Source organism: Panthera tigris, chromosome D3, assembly GCF_018350195.1.
Source record: "Panthera tigris isolate Pti1 chromosome D3, P.tigris_Pti1_mat1.1, whole genome shotgun sequence".
In the NCBI taxonomy this organism is placed as follows: Eukaryota; Metazoa; Chordata; class Mammalia; order Carnivora; family Felidae; genus Panthera; species Panthera tigris.
In genome coordinates, this window is record NC_056671.1 from 70,464,398 (window position 1) to 70,479,142 (window position 14,745).

At 42.4% G+C, this 14,745-nt stretch overlaps 1 pseudogene; it reads left to right on the top strand.

The window, feature by feature from the left end:
- The first annotated feature begins 8,237 nt into the window (after positions 1-8,237).
- LOC102965192 lies at positions 8,238-13,383 on the top strand (annotated as a pseudogene).
- The last annotated feature ends 1,362 nt before the right edge of the window (positions 13,384-14,745 follow it).

Genomic DNA, 14,745 nt, shown 5'->3' on the forward strand with positions numbered 1-14,745 from the left:
ATGATATAAAGCATTTGAATTTCATAACACACTTCTGATCGTTTAGTGTAATCATCTTAAAATGATTTTTGGTTAAGTTTTTCAATATCTGCCTATACCCCACCACCACTTTTAAAAGATTACTTTTTAATTTTTTAAAAGTTTATTTATTTTTGAGAGAGAGAGAGTGGCAGAGAGAGAGGGAGAGAGAGAATCCCAAGCAGGCTTTGCACCGTCAGTGCAGAGCCTGATATGGGGCTTGAACTGACGAACTGTGAGATCATGACCTGAGCTGAGATCAAGAGTCAGATGCTTAACTGACTGAACCACTCAGGCGCCCCTTTAAAGATTCGATCCCTTAGAAATATGCCCCTAGTTTCTTCTATGGCTTCTTATATTCTCTGGACTGCAAATGTGCATTCCCAACGACACGGTAACTCTGAGAAGCTGAACTTAAAGAATTAACAAACCAAAATTCTTGGCCTGGCTGGCAGGGCCTCCAGCAAGCTGCCGTTCTGGCTGCTAAACTGTCTTCTCCAAACCCAGCTCCTCAGACATGCCCCGTCAGGGTGGTCAGGCCGCCCACCACACTCCCCCATGGTGGCAGTCCCCTGACCTTCAAGAGTGTGGTTTGCTTCCCACAAAGGCCCGTCAATTTGGGCCCATACAGCTGTTCCCCACGGTTTAGTCTCATCACAGGGGTAGGTTAGGGCACCAGCAGGTTTTCTTTCTTTCTCTTCTTCCCTTCCCTTTCTTCCCTTTCTAGCTTCCTAGCTTTTCTGCCCTCTCTTCACTTCCTTCCTCCTCTCCCTCTTCCTTCCTCTCCTCTTCTTTACAGAAAAAAATCAGTACAAGTGTTCACCTCTTGAAAACTTGATGAAATCATTCCTACTGCTCTTCCCTATTCTCTCTGCCATGACAGCGTAGGATGACCATACTTCCCAGGGTCCTAGGTTCACCTGTCATCCTGGCATAGTTATTACTATTTCTCCTTTCACTCTCAAAAATGTGTGGGTTTGGATGATGGGCTATATCACTACCTTACTGTCATGTGAACCAGTTCCTGCGAAATACGTTGGTGGAGTTGGGAACGTTGATCTGTGGGTAGTGACCCCACACACCCTCCAAGCACCTAGCACTGGATCCCACAAAGAGCGGCAGAGAGTGGATGAATCGGTTAAAAGTGATTCTTTTTCCATCTGTCCTACTGTTGAGGTTTTAAAATTGTGACCATCGATACATACAATCCCAAAGTCAGTAATTTTAAAGATAGTAACGTTGGAGATGAACTAATAAAAACTTTTCTGTGCGGCAAATTGTGTATAGTCATGTTCTTCAGCTGTTGATGGTGGGAAGCGGGTCTGATAGCCTGAACAACAGTCTAGCAAACCACCACATTTTATAATAGCGTGTCGCTTTTCAAACAGTTATCCTTCTTCCACTTCACTCTCAAGATAACCTTCTGAGGTACGGAGAGAGCATGGGTGTTACTGTTACCCATTCTGTGGATGAAGAAACTGAGGCTTATAGAGTTTTGCTGATTTGCCTCTGATCACATAGTCAGTAGTTCCTAGCTGTGTTCCCTTCTAATTGGGTGTTTTTTAATTTTTAATTTTCTTTTTTCAGTGTTTTATTTGAGTCTAGTTGACACACAATGTTACATTAGTTTCACATGTACAGCGTAGTGATTTGATAAGTTTATATATTACGGGATGTTCACCATAGGTATAACTGCCATCTGTGGGGTTTCATCACTATCACAGCGTCGGTGACTGTATTTCTTATCCTGTGCCTTTCATCCCATGACTTATTCAGTCCATAACTGGAAGCCTGTATCCTTCTCTCCCTTTCACCCATTTCACTCAACCCTCCGCCCCCTCCCTGCTGGCAACCATCAGTTTGTGCTCTGTATCTACAGGTCTGATTCTGCTTATTTATGTATGTATGTATGTATGTATGTATGTATTTGTTTGTTTTAGATTTCACTTATGAGTGGAATCATACGATATTTCTCTTTCTCAGTCTGACTTATTTCAGTCCGCATAACACCTCTAAGTCCAACGATGTTGTCGCAAATAGCATGATCTCCTTTTTTTATGGCTGTATAAACCAGGTGTTCTATTATTTCAGCATAGGCTGAGATAAAAGAGAAACTCCCCTGTTTTAGTAGTTTGAGAAAATAAAAGCTTACTTCGCACATCAAATCTGCTCTGAAATAGCAGCCTCCTTCCACTTGTAGCTATGTCACTTGGGGTATCAGAATTCCCAGCTCACCAAAGCAGGAGGGCTTTGATGGAGAAGGTCCCTAGATCTTAATGCCTCAACTTGGAAGGACACCAGGTATTATTGCCCATAGCTATTGGTCAGGACAAGTCACATGTCCCAGACCCAAAGTATAAAAAAGACTGAGATTGTAGAGGAGCCCATGGAAGAAGATATGGTGACCACTGACTGTTTCTGTCCTAGCCACCCACATGTAAATCATCTGAGAAGTCTTTAATGAACACACACATCAAGTGAAATACCGTATTGTTTGAAACTTGCTTTAATATACTGGAAAGAAAAAAGTGTGTGCAGGACGGAAAGATGAAAGAAAATTGGCAAAATGCTGTTAACTACTGGAGGTGAGTGATGAATATATAGGAATTCATGATATTATTCTACTTTGGGGTACCTTTCCATTATATTTAAAAAAATTTTTTTTAACGTTTATTTATTTTTGAGACAGAGAGAGAAAGAGCATGAACGGTGGAGGGTCAGAGAGAGGGAGACACAGAATTGGAAGCAGGCTCCAGGCTCTGAGCTGTCAGCACAGAGCCCGACGCGGGGCTTGAACTCACGGACCGCGAGATCATGACCTGAGCCGAAGTCGGCTGCTCAACCAACTGAGCCACCCAGGCGCCCCGACCTTTCCATTATAAAAAATATAAAAAAATAAAATAAGAATCACTGATCCAAGGAGCCCTTCTTCTGTACATCTGAGGTGAGACTTGGATATGAATATTTTACAAAAGCAAGAATATTTATAGTATATATATCTAATAGCTATTAGACTCTTTAGTTCATGAATAATGGATTTTCATTATTTGTGTTCTGATTCCATGTTGGGTATCCCTTAACCTTGAGTCTTTTCAATACTGGTGGTATCGAGGTGGTCTTTGTGATATTGTCACAAAATAAGTGTTCCTTTCCCATGAAGAAAAGAAAAAACAAACAAACAAACAGCAACCCAGCGCTGCTAAGGTCAGAATATTCAGTCCTCTCCATTCTGTGTTTTGGAAAGTAGATGATGTGGTGGTTCAAAAGGGCAACAGATCCTGTGTAGTTTTTGCTGTCAAGACTGGGCACTATTCCCCTACCCTTGGCTTTGGACTGGCCTTGTGGCTGCTTCGATTGATAGAATGCAGCAGAAGGGACGGTGTGAAGTTCTAAGTGTGGACCTAGGCTTCTGTTCTCACCCCTTAGTAATCAGCTGCCCTGGGAAGAAGTCCTGTCCAGCTTGTTAGGGTTGGGTGACTCCCCTGACAGCCATACCAAACCTTGGACATGTAAGGGAAACCACATGGATCCAACAGCTGTGGTTGAGCCTCCAGGCACCTGCATGTACATGAGTGACCCCGAGAACAATAGAAGAACCACCCTCCCAGTTCGAACTGTTGACCCCGTAGAATCATGAGCAAATAAAATGGCTGTTATTTTTCAACTACTAAGTGTTAATGGTTTGCCATGCAAGCATATGATAGTGTTATACCCATAGACCCTCAAGTCACTGGTTAAGACTTTAAAATGTGTTTTATTGTTTATTTGTTGAAGGTTTTTCTTTTTTCAATTCTTGAAAATCTCTAGGCTGCACATCTTGGAGATGATAAGAGCTGAGTGTCAGAAGTCTCAAACTTAAAAATATATATCAAATTGTATTTCCCTCCAAGGAGAACTTGTGTCCTTTATTCACTCAGCTTTAGTTTTATCTACTTTTATGACATCTGAATTGCACTAAGATGTGATTTAATTTGGAGCTTGGAAGAGAGTTTACATTGGCATTGGGGGAGTTTTCCTGAGAGATAAACTTTCAAGGAAACACATTGTAATTCAAGGGAAAGTGTATCTCAAACTAGTGCGATTTCAAAAACAACAGAGTTCTTCAGTAAGTGAAGCATTAACCAATTCCCCAGATGCTGTTGATGATATTTATCTCTTCTGGGATTAACTCAAGAGCCCCATGAGAAAGGGATAATATTAGTTATTTACTACAGAGGTGATGAAAACAGAACTGAATGGAAAAAACTGGTTGATTTGTGCTAGTTTCTTACTGTGGCAGTTGGGAGAGGTATAATGTTCTGCAAAATTACACCAAGGACCTAGATTTTAATGAAGCACATCTTCCCTTCCCTTATATCAATCCTCAGTGGGTCACACAGAGAAACCACTGCTTCCCAACTATTCTGTTCTGAGTCTCTTTGCATCAGGAGACATATGAATGAGAAAGTTGTGTTCCAGATAAAGCTACATGTGTGTCCTAAACCAGATTAGAGCCATCATGAATCCCTGAACTGTACCGGTGAGTCTGAACATCCTTGAGAATGATTTGCTAAACTTCTGTTTTTAAAGTTAAGGTGCCTTTGCTACAGTTTGTATCTTGCCTATGAGAGCCAGTCTAAAAAAGAATCATGAATTAAAAGGTATCACTTTGGGGAGTACCTTTCATCTTCAAAATGCTCACTATATCTAGCAGAGTTTACAATCCAGAATCTTTGACCCCTAGATAATCATTTTCAAAGTGTATTTTAACCAAGAATAACTATTTTTCCCTGTCTCCAAAAGCCTATATTAAATTTATTTTTTAAGTGATGTCGCTCACATCTTTTCTACTAAAAAAAGGCATGAATGACAAGAAAGGTACTTGCCAGGAGAGAAGGCTAAGCACTATGTGAAGGTTCGGATGGCAAAGACAGGCAACTCATTCAAACCTGAAAGCCTCCTGACAAAGACAGCACCTGAAGCCGCAGGAAGCCTTTCAAGAGAAATAAAGAGGATTTTGATGAGCTGCCTCTGTGTGCAGGGCCCTGAACCCAGGGCTGCTGTCGACTCCAAAAATAATGAGGAACAGTCCCGTTCTCAGGAGCTTACCATCTACATGGTCATGGAAGGCACAATGCATCTGGAAAGTTAAGAGCAAAGGAAGAGGGAAATAGATACACAGGACAGATATGAGACATCACAATGGTGAATGATAGATGTGAAATGAGCGTATGGTGCATGCTCTAAGAACTCAGATGGAGCCATGATTGTGGAAAACTGGACCCGAGGGAAGATCATACATACACAGTCAGGACACTTTTTGGATCCCAAAGAATGGGCAGGATTTGGAAAAGCTGAAAGGGATGGGGGAGATAATCTGGTTTGGAACCAGATAGAGAAATTGGTATGTGAGATGACAAAGGTAAGAGGCAACACAGCATATGGTATGGAAGCACATTTTTGGAGCCTGTGAGTAGAAGAGTTGAATTAGAACAGAATGAAGCTGTATGCTGATGGATTGTTGAGTGATGAGCAGTCTTTGAGCCTGACCGTGGAAGCCCTTAGTTGTCAAGACAGTTCATCTAGATTCTCTTGGTAACTGGGATCTCAGATAAATCTTTGGGTGTCTTCAAACATTTGTTAGGATGGCCAAGAGACTAAGGACTATGTGAGGTCTTAATGAAAGGAGAGACACTTTCCTTTTTTGTGTGTTAAAAAAAATTAAGTTAACTTATTTATTTTAGAGACAGAGGGAGAGCGAGCATGAGCAGGGGAGGGCCAGAGAGAAGGAGAGAGAGAATCCCAAGCAGGCTCCATGCTGTCAGCACAGAGCCCGATGCAGGGCTCAAACTCATGAACCATGAGATCATGACCTGAGCTGAAATCAAGAGTCAGATACTTAACTGACTGAGCCACCAGGTGCCCTGAGGACACTTTCCTAAGAGTTACAAGCTGAAATGAGATGTGCCACTCTTTTTACCTTTGGACTGAAAAAGTGGTTAGAAGCCCAGCCAGTTTATTTAATTGGTCAGGCCAAGAATCTTTACATACCAAAATAGGAGCTTGGCTGTATAATCTAGTCAGGTTTCTCTTCTATAAAACTGAGCATAAAGAAATTAAATACTAATTTTCCACCACTTTTTTATGTGTGCATCCAAAGTTGAAACTCAACATAGCTAACATTCAGCAAGTAATATATTACATATGTTATGTGTGATACATGGATAAAATGAGCATATTATAATATTGCTTATTGAGTGACTTAAAATGAGGTGCAAATTGCTCATCACATCGTTCTAATAATTTCCAAGTAATTTGTTGGTAATCAGAAACGGTGATTATAAGCTTTTGTTTGAAGTGACTGTCATCCAAAAAAATAATGCCTGTCTGGGCCTCGATTTGATGAAGGGAAGTGCAGCAAAGTATTTCAAAATGACTTCACTGAACTGTGAGTCATCGTGTCCTTGGTGCCCAGATGCTTTGTGGCAGCCAGAGGCAGCCGGGTGCTCAGGCTGTGCTTTGTGACTTGGTACACACCTGGGTGCCAGAGCTTTCCGTGGGGCCTGGACCTGGAGGTCCTGTGTCCAGGCTTCAGTGACACTGCTGCCTTCCCACCAAAGCTGCCCCTCGGAGCGGGAGGCGGAGGCGTGTAGGCCCCTCCTTCCTCATGCGCGCCAGCTGGTGTGAGCCTCACTGTCATTAGGGTTGTGTTTAAGGATGTCCCATGAGAAGTGCTGGTGGCAGGGCTCTTCAGCTTCTGGGCAATGAGGGCTCCCATCCCTGTTACACTTTCAGTAGGAAGCATCTCTGTCTGCAACCCCTCCAGGTGTAGTAAGAGAGGACTCAGACATAGGTGGAGTTTCTTGAGTAAATGTTAGCAAAAATATGCAAAAGGATGAGTATACACGATTTTAGCAGTAGAGAGAGCATCTCTGTCCTAGGAGACGAGAATGCAGACTGGATGAGCTGTAGTCTTTTTAGAAGGTGGTCACCATTTTTTTTTTTCAATTAGGAAACTCAGTCAGTATGTTCCAAACTCAGTCAGCTATAAGCATGTACAGAAAATGGAATATGGTTTTCTACATAGAATATCTCGAGTGACTCTGTCATCTTTATAAAATTCCAAGTGAAATAACCCTCTTTGGATATTGTTTATATGAAAACTTGGACAAAGTAGACCCTTTTGGCTATAAATGTCAAGAACAGGTGCCCTGGCAGGTAAAGGCAGGTAAGCAGCCTCCATTTCACTGTTCTATAACCATAAAGTCTATTACTATCTGGGCACACTAACTATTGTTAAGTTTTGAGTTAGATAGTCAAGGATTATGGCAGAGAGTTTCAAGCCTTAAAGTGCATTGTGATCGCTTACTGAAGGTACCCCCAGAGACTCTGATTCAGCTAGGAAGGACTGGAATCTTTATTTTTAGCAAATGCCTAAGGCATTCTGATACCCATGTGACTCTATACTATTTACCTTAAGAAACACCAAACTAGGGCTTTGTGTTTCAGGAGATCATAACTGCTGATCTCTTGAATGAAGGAGGGAGGAATTAGGGTGAAGGGCAGAGGGGGGATACACATGGTATTCTTGATAGTTAAATCAAGAAATGAAAACCTCAGTGAGTAGCTTCTCCCTTTCTAAAAACTGCTCCAAAGTGCCATGGTTCTCTAGAAGCTGTACCAAACAGGAAGCTACTGTGGGTAATTCCTTACAAATTTATAATCAGATTAAGGCGGAGGTCATTATGATAGAGACAGCAGGCAGGGAGTGTGCAGGGGTAGTGTGGTATCATCCTGCCATTCTCTTACCTCCAAAGCTATTATCGTTTACGAATGAAATGAGCACACTGCCAATTCTGACTCCAGGTCATTAACCAAGGAGGTAAATTTAATAAAATCCCAGACTAATCCAGACAATTGGTGGCCAACTAGGAACTTTCTCATCATGTTCTTAAATTATATTCACTGTTGCAACATGCTGACGGATTCAAAATCAATTATCATGCTGGAGAATACTATGCATGAGTCAGAAGAAATGAGCTAGATTTGCATATGGCAGCATGGAGAGATCTCCAAAACAAAGGAGTGAATACAAAAATAAGGTACAGAATAAGATAGATAGTGAAATACCACTTACGGATATAACATGCATCGTATTCAGTGCTACCTGTTTTCCAAGCGGAACACATGTCTGAGTGATAGTAGATATACATGCATTAAATAGACTAAAGCAAGTGCCTATGTCGGAGGAAGGCAGATGGAGACTGGTGGTGAGGGATAAAGGAGAAAAACAACAAACAAACCAGACCAGCACCTTGTCACAGATCAGTGCTGACTCTGGATCTCGAATTGAGAAGTGGGATAGACTCAGTTCTCGGCCTCTTAGGAACAAAAGGAAAAATGTTAAAGACTCGACATCTGCCCTGAGGAATTGCAATTTGGTAGGAGTCACATGTGTGAAATAAATAAGACATTATATATTCATGAGTTAGATAGGAAGTACTACGATAGCTGAGAGAGTATAGAGAAAAAAGAAAAAAAAATGACAAAACTTTAAGACAGAAAAAAAAAAAAAAGAGGAAAAGGCAAATGTTCTGTGGTGTCTGCCAATGGTCCTCAGAGGCATTCCACTGTGTGGCCGTCTATGGAAGTTCCTTATTTTCACCATTTTTCCAACGGTCTCCAGGAACCAACATTAGTCTAGATCTCCCAATCCTGTCCCAGTTCCCAAGGACTGTCGTGTTTTACTTCATTCTTTTCCATACGCATCAGAGATATGATTGAACTTCGCTTAAATGAGGAAACTGTTATGTTAACCTAATTTCATTTATTTCTTCTTCTTTTTTGTACTGATTTTTTATACAAATTTTGAGTATAGGTCACACACCATGTTACAGTGGTTTCAGGCGTATAACATAGTGACTTGGCAAGTTTATACGTTATGTTATGCTCACCACAAGCATAGCTACCATCTGTCCCCATACAACACCGTTACAATATCACTGGCTATATTCCTCATGCTGTGCCTTTTTTATTCCCATGACTTACTCATTCTGTAACTGGACCCCTCTATCTCCCACTCCCTTCCCTGGCTCTGTGAGGTCAGGCAATATTTGCAAAAATTTCCAATACCGAAGTGTGCTCTCCTATTGAACATCAGTTAAGGTGATGTTAACCGCTGGAGTAGATGTGCCCCCCGTATCAGAGGCTTAAAAGTGATGTCACAGTACAATGACGGCTCTCCTGGATTGCTGGCTCTCCTCCACGCAGTGACTCAGAAACCCAGTTTCGTCAGTCGTGAATCTGTGCCATGTTATACACATGAATCTCAGTCTGCCCTGGGAGCCTTTTCTGCTCCAGCCAGGTAGAAGAGGAAAGAAGATGCAAGATTATGTTTGAATATGTTTGATTGTCCAGGATTGGAGGGAACATTACGTTACTTCTTATTCCCAGACCATTGACGAGAGTTCAGTTGTAGAACTGTCAGGAAGGCTGGGAAAGGTAAATATATTTGTATGCTCAGATACATGGGGAGATGGGTCTGCTGAATAACTTCTATGTATTTGTTTATTTGCTTGTTTGTTTCTTTATTTGCATCCATCTCTTATTCATAAGAGGTGTAGAAACGGGGACTGATAAAGGTAATGGGAAATATACCTTTGATTCCACTTGATATATTTGATGTGTTTAACCAGAAGTTGGGCAGAGAATCTGTGCCTTTTGAAAGTCTTCCTCATCAACATTCACTGACCATAAAATGAAGAAAGTTTCATGGACAGAACAGCTGTACGAATTAGAAGGTCTAGTAATCCTTCACTAGAAAACATATTCTTGTATGTGCCCCACAGGGGTAATACTCAGCGTTACCCCTCTCCTCCCTTCAGCTGCCTTTCTGACTCCTCTGAGCCAGCATCTAGATGTCTGAATCTTCCAGCCTTGGCCAAAGTTTTTAGATTTTACCCCGAGCTGCCCACACCTTTGAGACTTGCCTGACTCTTTATGCCTCAGCTAATTCCTTTGGCCTCCACTTCTTGACGGCCTGAATTTCTCTGCCTACTTGTTTCAACCCAGGCTGTGCCTGTGTGAACTTTCCTTTTAACTTGTATGAGTCAATAACGGGCTGTCTCCTGAGACATAGCTACATTCTGGGTTGCGATAGATGTCCTGCTTATACTATAAATCCTTACATAAGACTTATTATATAAGTCCTGCTGAGCACTATTTTGTTGTTCTCTTCATCTCAATGTGATTATGGTATATACTAATTGCTGGGATTCCTATGTGAAATCACTACAAAAGAGCTTAATATTTTATCCTACATATATTTGCCCTTGATGAGAAAAGTGCTGAGTCATCTAGGTAGTTCAAGTAAAAATTTGAATTTGAATCATGAAAGGAAGTTCTCCTGGGGACATTTGCTCCAGTGTTTCTGCCGCGCATTCAGAAATTTGCTCATCATATTTGGTAACTGTTCAAAATTCTCTGGAGGGAACTGAGACAAGTTTTCAACATAGGAAAATTCATGTGACTGAGTATAAACTTTATTTCTTTGGCCAGCCTGATGTCTACAATATGTGCAGCCCGGTAATCAATTCATGATGCAAATATTGGTAATATAGGGGCGCCTGGGTGGCTTGGTCGGTTGGGCGTCCGACTTCGGCTCAGGTCATGATCTCACGGTCGGTGAGACCTGAGCACCGAGCCCCGCGTCAGGCTCTGTGCTGACAGCTCAGAGCCTGGAGCCTGTTTCGGATTCTCTGTCTCCCTCTCTCTCTGCCCCTCCCCTGTTCATGCTCTGTCTCTCTCTGTCTCAAAAATAAATAAACGTTAAAAAATTAAAAAAATATTGATAATATATCTCTTTCTTACACATTTGCATGAACTAATCAATCATATATAGTGCAATAATTTTTTTGTCTTTGATTGATAAAGGTTAGGTACCAGTAAACAATAGCTTGTGGGTCAAATTCAGCCCCATGCCTGTTCTGGTAAAGTTTTACTGGAACACAGCAATACTTATTTCTTCACATATTATCTATGGCTGTTTTCATTATATGGCGGCAGAACAGAGTAGTTGTAACAGAGGCTGGACGGTCCTCAAAGTCTGTAATATTTAGTCTCCCACCCTTCGCAGAAAAAATTTGCCTGCTCTCACTTTAGCAGAATATATTGAAAGCATATGATTCCTAACACTGAGCAGATGGCCAATAAATGAGTTTTCTATTCCAATCTTCCTTTGCTTATATTATGTCTTCTACCTGGAATGCTGTGACTCTTGAATCATTTCTTTCTTTATTCACAAGTATTCATCATGTGCCTGTTATGTGGGAGGCACTGCTTTGGTGCTGGGATAGTGTAGATAACAGAATTGACTGTCTTCATGGACCTCACATTCTACTGGGGTGGGGAGACACAAGCGGATGTACAACATCATGTCTCCTCCTGATTCATGCCATGAAAGTAAATAAAGCAGGTACAGAGGTCTCTCTGCCTGTTTAATTCGTATTCAACCCTAAAGTCTTGCAAAGCCCAACTTCCTTCACGAGATCATCCTTGGTCTCCCCATTTGTTCATTGCCTCTTTCCCTCTCTGTAAAGTCCCAGCTCTTTTTATTTGGTGTTTTTAAGGCGTTTATGTCATTCTACCATCAACTGGAGCTCTTTGTTGATGTTTTTCTTCTCCACCATAGATTGCGAGGCCACCATAGATTGTGAGGTCATAACAATGAGGCAATTTTTTAAATTTCTCAACAGCAACTAACACGGTGTCTGAAAATTGCTAGGAAATCGGTATATACCAAAATACGGATCTACCAATGGAGGTTTGTAGTACACATTTTGATGCGTCTGCATCTCAGTCTGTAGTCTTCCTGAGTTTGTGACCATCACTGTGACCCATCATCATGTGTACCAATGGAAAGAGGGACTTTCCCATATTTTCAGAAGCTGGGATCTCTTCAGGAATTAACTACACCCACAAGTCCGTTTGGGCCATAAGATTTATCTTTTCTCTTGATAAAGAAATGAGATAACTTTTTCTTAATTGATTACACCCTGAATTTACCCCAGTTAAGAGGGAAAAATTCAACCTGGCTCTGCAGGTTGACCTCGCTGCGCCCGGGAGCAGTGACGTCGGGTAGCTCCACGCCCAGGCCTGCAGCCTTCGAGGGTGGCTGGGTGCTTCAAGAGGATCAGGAGAACATCAACCCTGAGAAGGCAGAGCCCACCCAGCAGCCTCCCACCCGCCCGGGCTGGGAACCCACGCCTCCCAGCACCACCGTAGAGCCGAAGACAGGATGGGTTGCACCTCTTAAGGATCTTCCTCTAAATGATGAGCATGCACCTGTTCCTCCCTGGAAAGCCAACAGTCAACAGCCTGCCCTTACCATTCACGTGGATGAAGCGGAAGAAGAGACACAAAAGAGGCCACCTCCATCTAGAAACAAAACAGAACATGAAAATGTCCTGGCTTTTAGCTTAGCTATTACTTTATCAGGGCCAAGAAAACTGCTGGTACCCCTTCATTATCCAGTGGATGGTAGTTCTGAGTCACCACATACTATGGGCAAGTTGCACTAGAAGACGAAAGCCAGTGGGTGTTCCTGAAGTGACAGGTAGCCATGAGGACATTCACACATACCTTAGGGAAGTGGAGGTTATATGTAAGCCTGAAGTGGGCTACATGAAGAAACAGCCAGACGTCACTAACAGTAGGAGGGCTATGCTTGTGGACCGGTCCATCAAAGTAGGAGAAGAATGTAAACTACAGAATGAGACCCTGCATTTGGCTGTAAACTACATTGCTGGGTTCCTTTCGCCCACGTCGGCTCGGCATTGGCAGGAAAATTTCAGCTCTCGGTGGTACCCGCTGCTGTGCTGTTAGCCTCCAAGTTTGAAGAAATGCACCCCAGAAATAGCAGAGTCTGTGCACATCACAGGTGATACCTATACCAAGAAACCAGCCCTGAGGACGGAGCACCTAGTTATGAAGGTACTTTGCTTTTGACCTAGCCACACCAAGACTTTTTCTTACCTGATGCTTTCTGCACCAGCAGTCTGCAAACCACAAAGTTGAAAGTTTGGCGATGTTTTTGGGAGAATTAACTTTGATGGATGCTGACCCACACCTAAAGTATTTGCCATCAGTGATTGCTGGAGGGGGCTTTCATTTAGCACTCTACAGTCGCAAGACAAAGCTGGCCTGAAACTTTAGTTCCAAAGACTAAAGATATATACCCTGGAAGGTCTCCATCCCTGTCTCGTGGACCTTCACCAGATCTACCTCAGAGGACCACAGCATGCACAACAGTCCATAAGAGGAAAGAACAGAAGTTCAAAGTATCCTGGTATTTCTCTTCTCGAGCCACCAGAGACAATAAATGTGTAGCAGTGAAGACTGCCTTTGTTTTCTACCATGTAAATAACTCATTGTATACGGTGTCCAGCTTTTCTAAGGTTTTAAGTTTATAATCATGTCTAAATACAGAAGTTAGTTATAAGGCCAAGTACAAATTATGGTATGCATTACATTTTAAATGGTTTTAATTTGTATCTTTTGTACATGTAACTATCTCAGATATTTGGCTAATTTTAAGTGATTTTGCTAAAGTATTAATGATGCCAGCTGTCATCATAATGGGAATTAGTAAATGGATTTGGGGAATTTGAAAAAAAAGGAAGAAAGGGAAGAAGTTGAAACAAGTAGTTACCAAACAGGTAATTAGATGAGAAATTCTTGGCTTTCTGTTGCTGTGTTAAAACACACACACACACATATGCGTGCACACACACACACACCCTTCGGAGCTCATGGGCTGGTCTGTTGGGAAGAAAATCGGTTACTTTGTTGGAAAGAAACCAGCTCTGGCGGTTGCATTAATCAGTGCTTAGAGATCAGCCAATTTCTCCCATGCGTGGGATGAATGGGGTTATTCAGGAAAGGGCATCTGGGCAGGAAATGGAGGAGTTGTAACTAACAGAGCCTGGCTAGCCCCTGAGAGTGGAAGGGAGATCTGTCATCAGAACAAATGAGCATCAGCGAGGTGAGGGAGAGGCCAAAGGTGCTTCTAGAAGGTGAGTGAGAAGGAAATGAAAGGTTGCAACCTGTTATCAATTAGCAGAGTTCTTGGGGCAAAGCCACGAGCAGAGACAGGCTGTGGGTCACAGGAGTCCTGTATCACGCTCATCACTGAGCCTCCATGGAAAAGATGCGTCTCTGTGTGTGACCTTTGTCCTAGAAGTGACTTATTGCCTCATTCTCATCAGCACCATTACCAACAGTCCCCACTATTTCTCAGCACTAGGAGGAAAGAGCCAGTAGTGAGGTTCTGTAATGGCTAATAAAACTATAAAATTCCTAGATGCCTTTAGCTTCTATCTCTGGATACCCAATTTAACAGAAATAGAAAAATCTGGAAATTTCTGTTCACTGCGGGAGTGTTTCTATATTGGAGACATGACAGCAGCCAAATTGCCATGGGAACTTTGGTAAGATTCTTTCCTCAGCCCACAGTATAAGCCTTCTCTTTGAACTCGGGAGGGTTTCCTGGATGACCCAAACTTGTTCCCACTGTGCTGCAATCACACGTCCTTGAACAAAGCCATCCAGGACTCTGGTCTCTTGGGATGCAGGCTGTGTTCTTGAGGAACAACCTGTTTTCTGGAACAACCTGCAGACACCTGGGACAGGAGCAGCCTCTGGGACAGATAGTGTAGCACGTGGTCAGGCAGTGGGTTTGCCTGCCCTGTG